Source organism: Vicugna pacos, chromosome 3 (assembly GCF_048564905.1).
Source record: "Vicugna pacos chromosome 3, VicPac4, whole genome shotgun sequence".
NCBI classification, from domain to species: Eukaryota; Metazoa; Chordata; class Mammalia; order Artiodactyla; family Camelidae; genus Vicugna; species Vicugna pacos.
The window spans coordinates 109,476,355-109,494,228 of NC_132989.1; the positions used below are offsets into that span (position 1 = coordinate 109,476,355).

Here is a 17,874-nt window from a genome sequence, read left to right on the forward strand (position 1 = left end):
AAAAGTAAAGGTGTGAAATCCCACTAAAAAGATGTCTTCAAACCTTTGACTGTTCCCCGGAGAAATGTGTGCATCTTTTTCAAACCAGCCTTGAGAGAACCACAAAGACAATCCCATGGTTCAGGACAACACTGGTTCAAGTCAATTCCTAGAAAGTAACTAATGGTATTCTCTGAGCTTAGAGTTCCATTCTAAATTGTGTTCAATAGTCAAGATGCAGATTTCATAGACAAACAACAAGGTCCTACTATACAGCACAGGAAACTACATTCAATAACTTGTAATAAACTATAATGAAAAAGAAATGAAAAGAATATAGACAGATACATATGTGTGTATAACTGAATCACTATTCTGTACACCAGAAACTAACACAACATTGCAAATCAACTATACTTCAATTTGAAAAGTACCTTTCGAAAAAAAATTCAGATTTCAGTAGGAAAGTGAAGCCAACTTGCTTGAATAAAAGTGTGGGCTCATCCTTGTGTGAAGCCCACAAATAAAAAGGGCTTTGGTGATGTTTAAAATGATAGCAAAGCCCTCTTGTAACCAGTTTTTTTTTTTTAATTATTTCTCAGTCAACTGAAATTCTGTCTCCCTCAATACACATTCATGAGACGTTCGGGTGATCTGAATGTTTAAAGGGGGAAAAAAAAGAAGGTTATTTATGTTTCCTCAACACTGCAGAACTGTACTGATGATACTTATTTTAAACATTACATATCTTTCCCTTAGAGGAAAAGCCCATTATTATTTCAGCTGAAAGCAATAACTCTCAAACTGGGAAATGTTTCCAAATCAAAAACTTGTGATTATCAAAATGCCTGGATGCCTGGCTGTTATTTTGTTTGTTTATTTAAAGGCATCCCTTAAAGGGTCAAATATATATGAAGACATTTACTTAGCTAGTCTTCAACTGACTTTGCCTCTAAGTACTAAAATATACAAATATTATGAAAGATAAGAACAGATTATTTATTTTAGTAGCTTCATGATTTTCCACTTTAGTTTATCTGAACCTTAACTAATGTCAAAACAAAAGACCCCTTGAGATTTGTTGTCTATTTTATCCCCAACTTATTTTGAAAAATGTCAAACTTATGGAAAAATTGGCAGAATAGTACAACAAATGCCTGTATGTCAAGATTCACCAATTGTTATATTTGCACATTTTCTCTCATTTACTTTTACATATATGTATAATAAATGAGTATAATGTGCATATATGTATGCATGTATGTATAGGTGTACACACACATACACATCCTCTTTTTCTGAATTACTTGAGACTTAGTTGCAGATCTTGTCACTCTGGGAAACTTTTGTTATTATATTTTTGAATCCAGGATCTATCAAGGATCCTTTAATCTAGAACACCTCCCCAGGTTACTTTGACTTACATGACACTGGCATATTTTAGAGCCCAGGTCAATTATTTTCAATAACATTCCTCCATTTGGGTGTGTCTGTTTTCTCACACTTATATTCAGGTGATGCATCCTTGGCAGGTGTACATCAGAAGTGGTACTGTGGAGCAATGTCTTGTATTTATTTTTATGCAATTGTTTGTATTTTACTCAACTTTTCTCACTCATCCAAACAGTACAATATGGAAGAGACCGAGCAAGTACTTTCAGTGTAGTTTCTTAGTATTCAAATGTTCTGACCGCTGGTCTGCAATACCTCTGAGCATCAGAAGATCTACTTCACGAACAAATCATGGTAACTTTTTCAGTGGAATGGAGGCAAAAAGAATTTAAAACAAGGATGGTTAGGTGCTCGGGCACTTAATCATTTTAAATGAGCATCCTTAGAATAACTGTAATGAAACTGCAGTGGAATTCTACTTTTCATACCTGCTGGGTGGCTGAAAGTATAAACTATCAAACTAGACCACCAGCGTGGTCATCAAACCTACAAGACAACAGAATACAAGAAGCAGGTGTTCCTAGGAACTGGAAAGAAAACAGAAATGCACTGCCAAACACAACTCTCCACACCAAGCGGTATAGTCACTGAGGCCTGGCAAATGTGTAAGGCCTTATATGGCAGATTATTTAAACTAGAATCAATCCATGTCAGGAAACTCTGGAATTTTTTTTCCCCTGTGAGTCTTTAAGATAACAAAAATCCTTAATCATCTGCAATATTTTTGGTGAAGTTATGCTCAAATCAAAAATGTTCAGGGATATATTCTAATTATTTTCTGCTTCTAACACATTAATTAAATGTTATTATCATTGGAAAAGAAGAGGTAAAAGTGTCACTATATGCCAACGACATGTTATTATATATAGAAAACCCTAAAAGGTCCACACAAAAACTACTAGAGCTGATCGAAGAATTCAGCAAGGTAGCAGGTTACAAGATTAACGTTCAAACATCAGTTGCATTTCTTTACACTAACAATGACTCAACAGAAAAAGAAAATAAAGAAACAATTCCCTTTAAAATAGCACCAAAGTAATAAAATTCTGGGAATAAATCTAACCAAGGAGGTGAAAGAATTATACAGCAAACTATAAAACGCTGATGAAGGAACTTAAAGAAGACTTTAAAAAATGGAAAAATATCCCATGCTGTTGGACTGGACGAATCAATTTTGTTAAAATGGTCAAACTGCCCAAGGTAATCTACAGATTTAATGCAATCTCTATCAAATTACCCAGGACATATTTCACAGAACTAGAACAAATCATAATAAAATTTATATGGAACCATCAAAGACCTAGAATTGCCAAAGCATTACTGAAGAGAAAGAAAGAGGCTGGAGGAATAACTCTCCCAGACTTCAGACAATACTATAGAGCTACAGTCATCAAGACAGCATGGCACTGGTACAAAAACAGACATATAGACCAATGGTACAGAATAGAGAGCCCAGAAATGAACCCACAAACTTTTGGTCAACTGATCTTTGACAAAGGAGGCAAGAATATACAATGGAATAAAGACAGTCTCTTCAGCAAATGGTGTTGGGAAAACTGGACAGCAGCATGTAAAACAATGAAGCTAGAATACTCCCTTACACCATACACAAAAATCAACTCAAAATGGATCAAAGAGTTAAACATAAGACAAGATACAATAAACCTCCTAGAGGAAAATATAGGCAAAACATTATCTGACATACATCTCAAAAATTTTCTTTTAGAACATTCTACTTAAGCAATAGAAATAAAAGCAAGAATAAACAAATGGGACCTAATGAAACTTACAAGCTTCTGCACAGCAAAGGAAACCATAAGCAAAACAAAAGACAACCTACGGAACGGGAAAAAAATTTTTGCAAATGAAACCGACAAAGGCTTAATCTCCAGAATATATAAGCAGCTCATACGACTCAATAAAAAAGAAACAAACAACCCAATCCAAAAATGGGCAGAAGACCTAAACAAGCAATTCTCCAAGGAAGACATACACATGATCAATAGGCACATGAAAAAATGCTCAATATCACCAATTATCAGAGACATGCAAATCAAAACTAAAATGAGGTATCACCTCACACCAGTCAGAATGGCCATCATTCAAAAATCCACAAATGACAAATGCTGGAGAGGCTGTGGAGAAAAGGGAACCCTCCTACACTGCTGGTGGGAATGCAGTTTGGTGCAGCCACTGTGGAAAACAGTATGGAGATTCCTCAAAAGACTAGGAATAGACTTACCATATGACCCAGGAATCCTGCTCCTGGGCATATATCCAGAAGGAACCCTACTTCAAAAAGACACCTGCACCCCAATGTTCATAGCAGCACTATTTACAGTAGCCAAGACATGGAAACAGCCTAAATGTCCATCAACAGATGACTGGATAAAGAAGAAATGGTATATTTATACAATGGAATACTACTCAGCCAGAAAAACCAACAACATAACGCCATCTGCAGCAACATGGATGTCCCTGGAGAATGTCATTCTAAGTGAAGTAAGCCAGAAAGAGAAAGAAAAATACCATATGAGATTGCTCATATGTGGAATCTAAAAAAATAAATAAATAAAAACAAACAAACAAAGCATAAATACAAAACAGAAACAGACTCATAGACATAGAATACAAATTTATGGTTGCCAAGGGGGCGGAGGGTGGGAAGGAAATAGATGGGATTTCAAAACTGTAGAATAGATAAACAAGATTATACTGCATAGCACAGGGAAATATACACAAGATCTTATGGTAGCTCACAGAGAAAAAAATGTGACAATGAATATATATATGTTCATGTATAACTGAAAAATTGTGCTCTACACTGGAATTTGACACAACATTGTAAAATGATTATAAATCAATAAAAAATGTTAAAAAAAATCTAAGTTTGCACCTTACGAAACTAGAAAAAGAAAAACAAATTAAATTCAAAGTAAGCAGAAGGAAAGAAATAATAAGAATTAGAGTAGAAAGCAATGAAATTAAAAAGAGGAAATCAACACAGAAAATCAGTGAAGACAAAAGTTGATTCTTTGAATAGATCAATAAGCTTCTAGTCAGGCTACCAAAAAAATAAAAATAAAAATAAAAATAAAAATAAAATTAAATTAAAAAAAAGAAAGAGAAAAGAAAAAAGAGAGAGAGGACACAAATTAGTAACATTAGAAATGAAAGAGAGGACATCACTACAACTACAGATCTTGTGGAAATTAAAAGCATAATAAAAGAATACTATGAACAACTCTATGCCCATAATTCAGTATACTAGATGAAATAGACCAATTTTCTTTGAAGGAACAATCTGTCAAAACTCACACAAGAAGAAAGAGATAATTGAAATAGGCCAATAGCTACTAAAGAAATTAAATCAAAAATTAATAACCTTCCAAAAAAGACAGCATTGGGCCCAGATGAGTTCTCTGGTGAATTCTATCATATATTTTAGGAAGAAATGACATCAATTCTACAATCTCTTTCAAAAGATAGAAGCAGAAGGAAAACTTTCTGACTCATTCTGTGAAACCAGCCTTACCCTAATAGCAAAACTAGCCAAAGACATTACAAGGAAAGAAAACTACAGACCACTATATCTCATGAATATTGTTGCAAAATCCTCAACAAATACACAACAAAATATTAGCAAATCAAATCTAAAAGTGTATTAAAAAGAAGTATACACCATGACCAGGTGAGATTTATCCCAGGTATGCAAGACTGGTTCAGCATTCAAAAGTAAATTAATGTAAACCATCATAGACTAAAAAGGGAAAAAATCAAATTAATAGATGCAGAAAAAGGATCTGACAAAATCCAACATCTATGCATAATAAAAACTCTCAGTAACTCAGGAATAGAGGCAAGCTCTCTCAACTTGATAATGACTATCTACAAAAAAACCTACAGCTATCATCACGCTTAACAGTGAGAAACTTAAGCCTTTCCCACTAAGATCAGGTATAAAGCAAGGATGTTTCCTCTCACCACTCATTTTCAACATCACATTGGAAGTCCTTGCTAATGCAATAATGCAAGAAAAAGTAAAAAAAAAGGTATCTACAGATTGGGAAGGAAGATTTAAAACTGTCTTTGTTCGCAAATGATGTGATCCTCTATGTAGAAAATTTGAAAAAATAAACAAAAAAACTCCTGGAATTAATAAGTGACTATAGCAAGGTTGTAGGATACAAGATTAATATACAAAGGTCAATTGCTTTCATATACCAATCATGTCCAAGTGGAATTTGACATTAAAAATGCAATGCCATTTAAATTAGCATCTCGCAAATTGAAATACTTAAGCATCAATCTAAAAAACGGACAAGATCTGTGTGAGGGAAATTACAAAATGCTGATGAATGAAATCAAAAGAGAACTAAATAAATGGAGAGATATTCTGTATTTACAGATAGAGAGGCTCAATACTGCCAAGATGTCAGTTCTCTCCAACTTGATCTATAGATTCAATGCAATTCCAATAAAAAAAAACCCAGCAAGTTGTTTTATTTTGTGATATCAACAAACTGACTCTAGAGTTTATATGAAAGGCAAAATATCCAGAGCAGCCAATACAATATTGAAGAACAAAATTGGGACAATAATGCCACCTGACTTCAAGACTGAACTTAAAGCTATAGTAATCAAGACAGTGTGGTATTGTTGAAAGAACAGACAAATAGATTAATGGAACAGAATAGACAGCCTAGAAATAGATCCCTGTAAATAGAGTCAACTAATCTTTGACAAAGGAGTAAAGGTAATACAACGCAGCAAAGATCGTCTGCTCAACAAATAGGGCTGGAACAACGACATCTTAATGAAAAAAAAAATCTACACAGAAATTACATCCTTCACAAAAATAAAGTCTAAATGGATCATAGACCTAAATGTAAACACAAAACTATAGACCTCTGAGATGATAGCATAGAAGAAAACCTGCATGACCTTGTTTATGGCAGTGACTTTAGATACAACATAAAAGGCATGATCCAAGAAAGAAACAATTGATAAGCTGGATTCTGTTAAAATTTAAAACTTCTGCTCTGCAAAATGCAATATCAAGGTAATGAGAAGACATTTGCAAAAGGAACATCTGACAAAGTGCTGTCATCCCAAATATACAAAGAACTCTTAAAACTCAGTAATAAGAAAATAAACAATCCAATTAAAAAAAGATGAAAGACCTTAACAAACACCTCACCAAAAAGATCTACAGGTGGTTAAAAAGTTCATGAAAAGGTGCTCCATATCATATATCATCAAGGACATGCAAATTTAAATAACAAGAGCTAGCACTACACCCCTACTAGAATGGTCAAAATCCAGTAAACCGACAACACCAAATGCTGACAAAGAAGGAAGCAACAGGAACTCTCATGCCCTGCTGGTGGGAATGCAAAATGGTACAGCCACTCTGGAAGATAATTTGGCAGTTTCCTACACAATAAACCTACTCTTACAATATAACCCAAAATTGTGATCCTTGGTTATTTACCCAAAGAAGTTGAAAACTTATTGTCTACACAAAAATCTGCACCTGAACATTTCTGGCTGATTTATCTGTAATTGCCAAAACTTGGAAGCAACCAAGATGTCCTTCAGTAAGTGAATATATAAATAAACCATGGTACACTCAGACAGAAGAATATTATTCAGCACTAAAAAGAAATGAGCTATCAAGCCATGAAAAGACATGAAGTAACCTTAAATGCATATGACTAGGTGAAAGAAGTCAATCTAAAAAGATTACCTGCTATGATTTTAACTATAGGACAAAAAACAAAACAAAATAAACAAAAGCAAAACTATGGAGACAATAAAAAGACCAGTGGTGTCCAGGAGTGTATGTGTGTTGATGTGGAGGTGGAGAGGAACAGACAGAGCAAAGACGATTTGTAGGGCAGTGAAAATACTCTGAGATTATACTGATGGATATATGTCATGATATATGTGTCCACCCACACAGAATGCACATACCCAGAGTGAATCCTAAAATAAACTATGGACTTTGGGTGATTATGATGTGTCAATGTAGGTTCATCCTTAGTAAAAAATGTACCATTTTGGTGAGTGATGCTGATAATGGGGGAAGCCACAAATCTGGAGGGATCAGGGGTATATATGGGATTTCTCTGTAACTTCCTTTCAATTTTGTTGTAAACCTAAAAGTGTTCTCAAAGTAAAGTATTTTTTTTAATCCAAAGAAGAGTCAAATTAAGTAAAAAAACAAATCTAGCCATCAATAGCCCAAAGATATTTATTAAATATTATACTGATAAACTATAAAAATGATAAGCTGATTTCTGAATAAGAGCCTCTATAATTTTGTAGTATGTATGCAAAAATCATGGTAACAGTAAAGCTTCACCTGACATGAATAAACGAATCCACATATAGACCAGAAGGATGTTAGGAGGAGTTGCAGAGGAAGGAGTGATGATGCAAGGCCTGACCAGGGATGGAGCAGGATTGGATATGAGCTGTTAAGGTTGAAGGTCAGCAGATGAACAAGGAAGAGAGAAGAAGGGAGCCAGCAGGCACGGGAGGGGGGCCAATGTCATGTAATCCTGATATAAACATGATGAAAACAGAATTGTACTTGGCAAGCCAGGTCTAAGCAGGCTGTTTTAACTTGCCACATTTATACAGATGTTTGGGGTCAGGTTCACAAAGGAAAGAGAAGTACAACGCAAGTCTATTAAGAATCCCTGCATGCAGCAATTTCTTTGGCTAAAAATCACACTGTCTGTCCAGTACCTCCTTTGTTGAGGGAACATTTGCCTCAAGAGAGATGTCCCAGAGAGAAATTATAAACAAAAGAGCATTAGCAATCCTAAAGTCTGTACACAAAAACATGGTTTTACAGTTCAGTTTAATCCTCTGTAGACAGTGCTTGACAAAATACATTTTCATGAGATGTGCATATTCTCAGCATTAGAAATGCTGGAGGCTTTGTGAAAATACAGGATGGTTTTCTCACTTTAACAAATCATGCCAGAGTCATTTAGCACTCTTATTTACACCTCTAGGATACAATTCTTGCAATGTGCAAGTCCTGAGGAATTAAAGATAACCACAGAGTGCTAAGAATGGCCTTCATCTTCACACATAAAATCTTAATGCTTCTAATTGGAGAGACAGCTCCAGATCTATTGCTGAATGCTCTGAATCTAGTTCAGTGGGTCATGTGGCACATATAAATAGGAATCAGATTCCAGAATAGGATGAAGTATAAATTAAAACAATAAACAATGATGAGGCATTGGTTTACATCACATATCAGCAAGCTACAGCCCATGGGCCAAATCCCGTCTATTGCCTATTTTTGTAAATAAAGTTTTATTGGAACATAGCCACATCCGTTTATTTACATATTGTCTCTGGCTGCCTTCGTGCTACATGGCAGAGCTGAGTAATTGTGACAGAAACCATATGGCCCACAAAGCATAAAATACTTAATATCTGGCCCTTTATAGAAAAGATTGCCAATCTCTGGTTTCTGCTTTTAATTGTGGGAGCCTTAAAATATCTGTGTTAGTTTTCTGTTGCCACTGTAATAAACTACTGTAAATTAAATGACTCAAAACAACACAAATTTATTCTCTTATAGTTCTGGGGGTCAAAAGTCCTAAAACCTAGGTGTCAGCAGGTCTGCATTCGTCTGGAAGCTCTGGGGGAGAATTCATTTCCTAGCGCCTAGAGGCCACCTACATTCTTTGGCTTATGGCCTCATCCTCTATCTTCAAAGCCAACGCTTCAATCTTTTTCTCTGCTTCTGTCATGATCCCTTTTTTCTTCTCTGTTTTTGTTGTTACATCTCCTTCTCAGAGTCTGATCCTCTTGCTTCTTTTTTTATAAGAACCCTTGTTGTTATCTTGGATCCATCCAGATAACCCAGAATAATCTCCCATCTCAAGATCTTTAATTTAATCATAGCTGCACGGTCCCTTTTGCCATATAACTTAACATATTCATGGGTTCCAGGAATTAGGATAAGGGCCATCTTTGGAAGGACATCATTTTGCCAACCACAATATGTAAAATAATTTATTTTCCAAAGACAGTGTAGGTGCTTGAAACACAAAAAACAAAGATGGCTACATGTCATGATAGATTTTTTTAATATCCACTGAACTTTCTTCACATTTCTTAATTCTTGTTTCTCACCCTTCTTAACCTCATTTCATCATTGTGCATTGCTGTCTCAGAAAACGACTGAAGAAAAACATGTTCTTACATTTGAAACGTCAGATTCTTTGATTCAAAACAAAAAAATTTTCTTAAAATTTAAATCTACAATCTTCTGACAAGTTTTATCAACTAAAAAATAATACTGCTGGTATGTTTATTTAGAGGAGACAAAACCTTCATTCATATATAATTTCAAGCAGGGTGTGAAACAATAAATGTCTTCAAAAAGATAGGGGTAAACTTGCACACTTTGAAGATGGAGAAGTTGGACTTAGGAGGAAAGACAGCAGGAAAGGTTTTAAGTAATGGTTGCTCTGGAGAAGGGTTCTAGGAAAAAGTGCAAGAGACGTGAAGGGATGCAGCAAAGGATACTGACAGAGAGGAGCAAATCCTACACATTAGATTGGTCACAGGTCATGTAATGGTGGATGGCTAATAAAATGTGGAAAGCCTCAAATCTGAGACTAGAGAATTTAGACAACTTATAGATGATGGTTTTTTTGGTCAGAGTAGATGCTGGACCAGAGCTGTGCTGATGGGATATTAGTCTGGTCAAATTTTAGAGGCAAAAGGGAGGTCACATACTAAGGGAAGAGTTTTTCCTTCCACCCCACCCCAAATGAGGAAAGAATGCCATGTGACATTGGAGGCAGAAGATTCAGGTGCTGCAGCTGAAGTTAGCACCTGAGGCTCCCTGAAGCTGGAAGAGGCAAGTAAGTATTCTCCTGGACAGGTTTTAGAGGGAGCATGGCTCTGAAGACACCTTGATTTTAGACTTCCATCCTCCAGAGCTGTGGACAATACAGCTGTGCTTTAAGCCATCCAATTCATGACACTTCGTTACAGCAGCCCTAAGAAACTATTACAGCCCTTCACGTGTGAAATAAAAATAATCATTCAATAAATATTTATTAGCTACTTACTGTGTGTCAGGCACCATTCTAGGTGTTAAAGATATGGGAGACAAAACTGTAAAAAAAAACTGCCTTCACAGAGCTTCCTTCCTACTGAGGAAAAAGAAAGACAATACATGAAATACTATGGCTTCATATGGTGATATCTATATAGAAAAATCAAAGTACGCATGTGTGTGTGTACATATGAGAGCCCAATTTAAGATAATGTGGCCTAAAAAGATCTCATTGTGAGTGAAGACCTGAATATGTGAGGGGTGAGTGGTCATCTGGGCAAAAGAGGATTCCAGGCAGCAGGATCAGCAGGTGCAAAGGCCCCGAGGTAGTGGCCTTCCTGGTGGAAACTCCCAGAAGAGCAAAGTGGTGAGCGTGGATGGAGCAGAGTGTGTCAGAGGAAAACTGGTAAACGCTGAAAGCAGAGAGTCAAAGAGGGAGTGTGTGGCTGGATTGTGTGTAGAATCTTATCTATATTGCAAGGACACTGGCTCTACTCCAAGTGGGTCCAGGAGCTTCTAAGGGCTTTCAACAGAGGACTGGCATGATCCAACTCATTCTTCAACTGGATCGCCTTGATTATTATGTAGAGAACAAGCTAACGAGGGCAACAGTGGAAGTGCAGAGATATCATTTGGGAGATTACAGCAATAATCCTCGGGATGAGAGATGACAGTGGCTTAATGGACAGGATAGGTGGCAGCAATGGATGTGATAAGCAGGAATCAGACTCTGTATGTTTTGAAGGTAGAGACGACAGGGTTTACATTTTTAATGATGTCTTTGGGACCACAGTGTAATGTCTTAACTTCCCAACTAGATTGTAAGTTCCTTGTGGTCAAGACCCAGGGACTTCTCCAGTCTTGGCCCCAGCATCTTTCAGAGAGCAGGTGCTGCATTTAAAAAACATTCCTGATCATTCAGTGAGAAGGAACTAACTGTGTCTAGAGACCCACCAATGTCATGCAAGTATGATTGCAGAACACATGCCATTTGAGTCAATGACCAACTATGTGAGAAAAACGTTTCCTGGGACAACTCCAACCTTTATCCCTTGCCAAAAAACCCACAACACATAACTTTATTGCTGCAAATTTAGTGATATTCAAATATTCCAATAGTGTGTTACTAAGCCTTGGGCATTTTTAAATTCCATAAACTTTACTTAAAGTGCTCTTCTGGTTTGAAAACAAATAAAACCCCAAAGAAAAAGACATAACTTGGAGGATTCATGAGAATAGAACTGAGAATAAAAGCATATCTAATTATTGGCTCAGGTTTCTTGAAGTGAGAAAGGGAAAAATGAACTGTTTTCTTCTGAAGATGTTGTCCCGGAGATTTACACAAGTGGTCAGGGGATCTGATAACTGATTTTTCATCCCCTACAGCAAAATTAAACTGGCAAAGAGAACTCCAGCACTGAGATGTCAGGCAATATGATAGTTGGCATCAGTAACTAAACGTGGCACTCCGGCTCCTTGCATGCCAGAAGTTGTAAGTTCTAGCTGCAGTAACGGAAGTTTATTTGGATTACTAATTTTCCAGGTAAAGGAACGGTGGAGTTGATTAGTAGAGAGAATTACATAAAGGCACCCTTCCATACCTGCTAAGACACAGGGCAGAGAGTGGACTCAGGACTCCACAGCATATCTAGTTTTCATTTGGAAATAGACCTTTTTGTTCTACAGGCTTGTGCCTCTGTCCCATTAGCTGAGAAATGGGTACCAGGTGATAGTCTGGACTCCTCCATCTATAGAGATGGGGCTAATTGTATAAATACCACAGTAAGCAGACGATGCTGGGAAAGAATGGATAGCACTGTGGTTTGTCTTCAGATGTCAGATTTATGCTCTTTTGATTAGAGACCAGGGCAAGTCAGATACCATCCCCAGTCAGACACCACCCCAGCCCCAGGCGTGAAGAGATGTAGACTGGAGAGAGAAACTGGAAGCAGAAAAGCACTTTAGTCTTGTGGGAAATGCATAGTCAAAGGTTGGCATAGAAATACCAACAAAAACTGTCCGCCAGTTTAGGAAGAGAACAAGATTAAAGCTATAAAAAGGAAAGAGGATGTTGATAAAGAGGTGGGACAGGAAATAAAGGTAAAGGGGGAGGAAATGGAAGAAGAAGCACACAGAGTGGACACGTAGACGGTTGGAGACATACAAAGAAGAAATCCCTGTCATTACTCCTGGCTACTTATCCATTCCCACCGCGACTAAAGCAAGATCTCCCATGAGGACTGGAGGGCATGAAGGTGCTTCAAGAAGCCTTGATGTGACTTGGGGCATACTAACCGGCCCGACTCAGTCCAGCTTAGACTGTGGTCTGTACTTTACACTTTGGTCCTCTGTAGAACTTTCAAAGTAGGTGCTCAAAAATTATTTGTTGAAGATGAATGAAAAGTAAATATTTTAATACAGTACATCAAGAGCAAGACGGACCACATGTTTCTCCTTTGGAAACTCTGTAGTGGTGGAAAAAGTGCTACAGCCCTTTGAGGAGGGCAACTCAGTGAGGCAGAAATAGTAGGAGAAGTCAATACCCAAAGGTCAAGAAAAACATCTGTGCTAAGAAAGGCTGGATGACTGCAGCCCTGGATGGTGGACAGGCTGACACAGTCTACACCCTGCCCATAAACCCACTCTATATGGTTTATAGACATAACTAGCAAATAAGCAATAACACCCATTTCTGTAATTGACTTCTGTTTACCTTCTGACTCCCACTACATTATTATCCTGGGAAAAAGGATATTGAAGAGGAAATAATTTCTGACAGATCCAACCAATAGTTTTTAACGTCGAAGGTGCTAGAAAATCATAGGTCAACCATTCCTTCTCATGGTTGCTCAATCTTTCTTTGTGACAACATTCTGTGGAACTCCACTGTCACACTACAGCCCTCCAGGGTGCTGTGCCTCCTCTGATTCCACAGTGTTTGGGGAACCACAAAGAGTCTTCCTATTCCTTATGAAGCTCCTGGCTTCAACCTGGCAAGTGCAAAAATCTGGTCATCCTTCTTTGGCCTTGGATGCCAGGGTACAGCAACGGAGCCAAATGACAACATCCCTGCCCAGCGGAGGTGTCACTAACAAGCATGTAATATGTTCATCCTAAGTGCGCTCAGTTTAAAAACATTAGATCCTTATTCTTTAAATTTTTCAAACAATTCTTTACTGAAAATGAGAGATACGTGCACCAAAACGTGAAAACTTACCATGATAACTGCTTTTTTAATGTAGTAAAATATTAACAGGTGAAACCCCTGTCCCAATCCTAAATGTCTGCCTTAGGGTGGAATTCACTCTGGAAGTTTGCACGTAGTAAAGAATATTGAAAATATTTGTACAATTTTCACCCACTGATCTTAGGATTGAGGGTGTAGCCAGTTACAGTGAGTGGTCGTTTTGATGCCTCTCAAAATCTTTGGATATATTTATAGAACAAATTTCATTTAATTGATAACTATTAATTAAGAACTTACAACGTTATCAAATGCTGTACAACGATGAGTATTCATGGAATATTCATATGCCCGGCTGGTTCTCCATCACTGGGGCCTCAACATGTTGGAGGCTCCCCTGTCTACATCATCAGCTCAGACCTTTCCTCTGAGATCCACATTCACATGTCTAGTTCCCTGCTCTGACTTGACATCTCTGAGTTTACCTGGCAGATATCTCAAGCTTAACTTGTCCACCATTGAATCCATGCTTCCCCACCCCACATTTGTTTCTTTGCACTGGTATTTTCCACCTCAATAAAGAACCCCACTCTCCCCCTTTAATTCAGTCAGGAAGCTAGAACTCCTCCTTGACCCCTTTTCCCTTAGCCATCCTCCACTTTTTTTTCCAACAGCAAATTCTTTAGTTTGACCTCAAATCCTTCCAGATCACATGTTCTTCACTGCTGCTACCTTAATCAAGTCTTTGATGAACTATTTTAAAATGCCTACTTCCATTCTTGGGCTCCACAATCCATTCTCCACTCGTAAGCAAGGGTGAATGTCTTTAAAAAGTCGTTATATCATGTCCACCATGGTATACTGATTTACCAAGCCCTCCTGTTCAAAATCCTTTGGTACCTGCCACTTCATCCCCATCCAGAACAGCTGTCTTGGGGACTGAATTCCACACAGCCTCAGAGACTCAGGGCCTTTGTACACAAAGCCTCATCTGCCTGGAATGTTCTTTGAAAAGTAGATTCCTTAAATTCAGCTCAAAGATTCCACTCTTCTCATTTAGCCTTTCAGAGGTAGCTCCTCTCATTTTTCCCTTCAGAATTTTTCATTTTATTTATTACTTTTTTAGACTGTTTTCCCCATTTGACTATGAGTTCAATTTGCACAAGACCTACATCTATTTATTCACTGTTGACTCCCCAGTACTTGATATACTGCCTGGACCATAGAGGCATGTAAAGATTTATTCAGTACATACATAAATAAAAATAATCCAGCAAAGTCAAAGTCTTAGGGGTAGTGTATGTCATACATTATTTTCCAGCCTTGAATATCTAGAACAATCATTTATGTTATTATTTGCACAATTAAAATATGACTGTTTTGTGATAATTTTCCATTGTGGTCCCAAAACATTACTGCTCTTGACTATTTTGCCAATCTGTCTCCCAAACCAGACTGTAAACTCTTTAACAACCAGGACCCAATCCTTAAGTCCATTCACTCACTCAACAAATGAGAGGCAGACACTTTCCTAGGGGCTGCAGACACAAGCTGTACAAAACAGGAACCATTCTCATCCTCTGGTGAACGTGGGTTATTCTCACATTCATTAATTTAATCTCGTTAACAACTTAATTTGCCAAACACTATTGAAGACAAAAGGAATGTAACAATAACAAAGAGGAATTCCTGCCCTCGTGGGTTCATGTTCTTGTGTACATGAGCTTCAATGTGCACGTTACACTACTTAGCCTCTCACGTGGAGATCGTCAATACATATTTAAGGATTTGATGTCAAAACACGTTAAGGTGGGAGGGAGTTAGATAATAATGTGTTTATGAAAATTCAATGCAATTTTCCTTCAACCACAGAAGCTTGTGAGAATGTAAAATCAGATGGGGCCAGCCCTGAAGCTCTGATCATCATGATTCTTTTTAATCCATTTAAACCAGATAAAAAATGCCAAATAATTTTTTTTTTTTTTTTACGTAATCCACCCTACCAATTTGAACAAACTGCCTTTGCATAGAAATCTGCTTTATGCCTAAGATCACTACTGGGATTGAAAAGAGAGAGAAAAAGCCTGGGGATGAGAAACTAGGTAAGACAAAAAGGACAAAGGGGACTGAACAAACACAAGCCTGCCCTTGGAGAGCTCTCGTAACGGACACAGCGTTTCAGACATGTGATTTCATTCACGAAGCATTTTAAGCAGTTTAATATGTTACCCTGTCAGATGACAAAGAACATTCTGGATTTAAAAAATAAATAAAAACATGCAGCCTAGTCTCCAGAAGAATTTAACTTCAACTAAGGGATGAAACAGAAGAAATGCTGTATCTTGGACACGACTGATGGGAGATGGAAAACTGTCAGAGGATTTGAATCTAATTCTTGGATTTGAAATTACCACATGGAGTTCTGCATTACAGCTGTTTTCTGTAATTGTCTTTCAGAATCCCCATGTCAGGGGAGGGTGGGTATAGCTCAGTGGTAGAGCACATGCTTATCAAGCATGAGGCCATGGGTTCAATCCCCAGTACCTCCATTAAATAAAAATAAATAAACAACCCTAATTACCTTCCCCCCAAAACAAAACAAACAAAAAAAATTTTTAAATCCCTGTCAAAGGTGAAGATTCTACCTGAATCATCTCAAAGAAAACTTTTTTACCTAAAAGAATTGCCTTAGATTCAAAGGTCAAAATACATATGTTACAGTTTTATAGTTTCTGTAACTCACATAGAAAGAATGAAAAAAAAGGAAAGAAAGGAAAGAAGGAAGGAAAGAAGAAAGGAAGAAAGAAAGAAAAGGAGAGAAAGAAAGAATAAAAGAAAGAAAGAAAGAAAGAAAGAAAGAAAGAAAGAAAGCGAGCAATAAAAAAAGAGTCCTGCCATTGAATTACAGAACTTGAAGTCTTTGAATATCAAAGTTAGAGAGGCCATCATGACAGTCTCTCATTTTATAAATAAGGGAACTGAGGTCCTGAGAGACTGAAGGATTTCCCTAAGTCACCAAGTTCCTGGGCAGCACAAGCAAAATCTCAACTGGATGCCCTGAAGAGTGACCTCTTCCCCCTCCAGAAAGAGCCGCTGTCTTTGTCCTCTTCCTCCTCTCTGTTCACCCATCTCACTGCACTCTCAGCATATTTTGCCAAAACTCCACCCAGAACCAGCAGGAGCAGCAAAAGGAGCAGGAATCCAGGCCACTGAAGGACGGAGAACACAGTGGAGTCAAGTGTCACTGCAATGCCAGCTTACCCCTCAGGGCTGACGGTATAAACCAGGACCTGCCACTGCCTGAGTGTGACCTTGTTTATCTGCCATGCACAATATAAGGTGGTCATATCCTTGTGTTCTGGGGGAAAATATAATTGCATTTGTTATCGTATGTCTCCAGGCCATTAATGTTATATACTTGTTGAGTTACAGTGAGCTCACTGTCACTTAGGAGACTGAATTGGACGTTATCTTATTAAAAAATTTTACTATTAAAAATAAAATTCCAACACTTCCACTTTTGAATCAAATAGGTCACATCCTTCAGAATCAGCACCTGTTTATTTCCACCTAGCTTCTGGCCTCAGCACACTACACCAAGTCCCGTTCTCTGAAGGCCAGACACCCTCTGCGTTTGTTTCTGTGAGGATCCCTCATCTCTTTCAATGACCCCATTTTGGTTTGTGCTCGTCTGCATGGACCTCACTTTCTTTACTCCTCAAGCGCGCCTGCCTCTATGCTCCAGGGTACTGCCCTCCGTTCTCTGGGGCAGCTCCTTCCCAAGGCTGTGATGTTCCATCCACTTAACTATCTTCCTCCCAACCTGGGAGTCTTGAGGTCCATCCACATTCCTGTCCTCGTCAGCACAATGTCCGACACATAGAAATGCTCAGTAAATACACAGTAAAGGAATAAATAGTTTGAAGAACATTTTCATTATAATTGCCTATTTCACGAGGAGTATCTTACAACCCATGGATTTCTTGTTACTTTCTTTCTCACGCATTCTTTTTCACATCGCGCCCTTGTGCTATACTGTACCAATTATCATGTTCCAACAATGGAATTTTCTCCCCCTGGATCTAGCTCCTCAATTAAACTGAGAGTTTCTCTTAAGCTGTTTAACCCGAGTGTGTGCAGCCAGGCAGTAAATATTTGA

General features: G+C 37.7%; 1 protein-coding gene and 1 non-coding gene across 4 annotated transcripts in view; one reads left to right on the forward strand and one right to left on the reverse strand.

The window, feature by feature from the left end:
- The window catches only part of FBXL7 (F-box and leucine rich repeat protein 7), a 414,211-nt gene that overhangs the window by 187,953 nt on the left and 208,384 nt on the right, over window positions 1-17,874 (reverse strand). The gene's annotated exons all lie outside the window — the stretch shown is intronic.
- Window positions 16,192-16,264, forward strand: TRNAD-AUC (transfer RNA aspartic acid (anticodon AUC)). The gene has a single exon. It is a non-coding gene; the product is annotated as a tRNA-Asp (tRNA).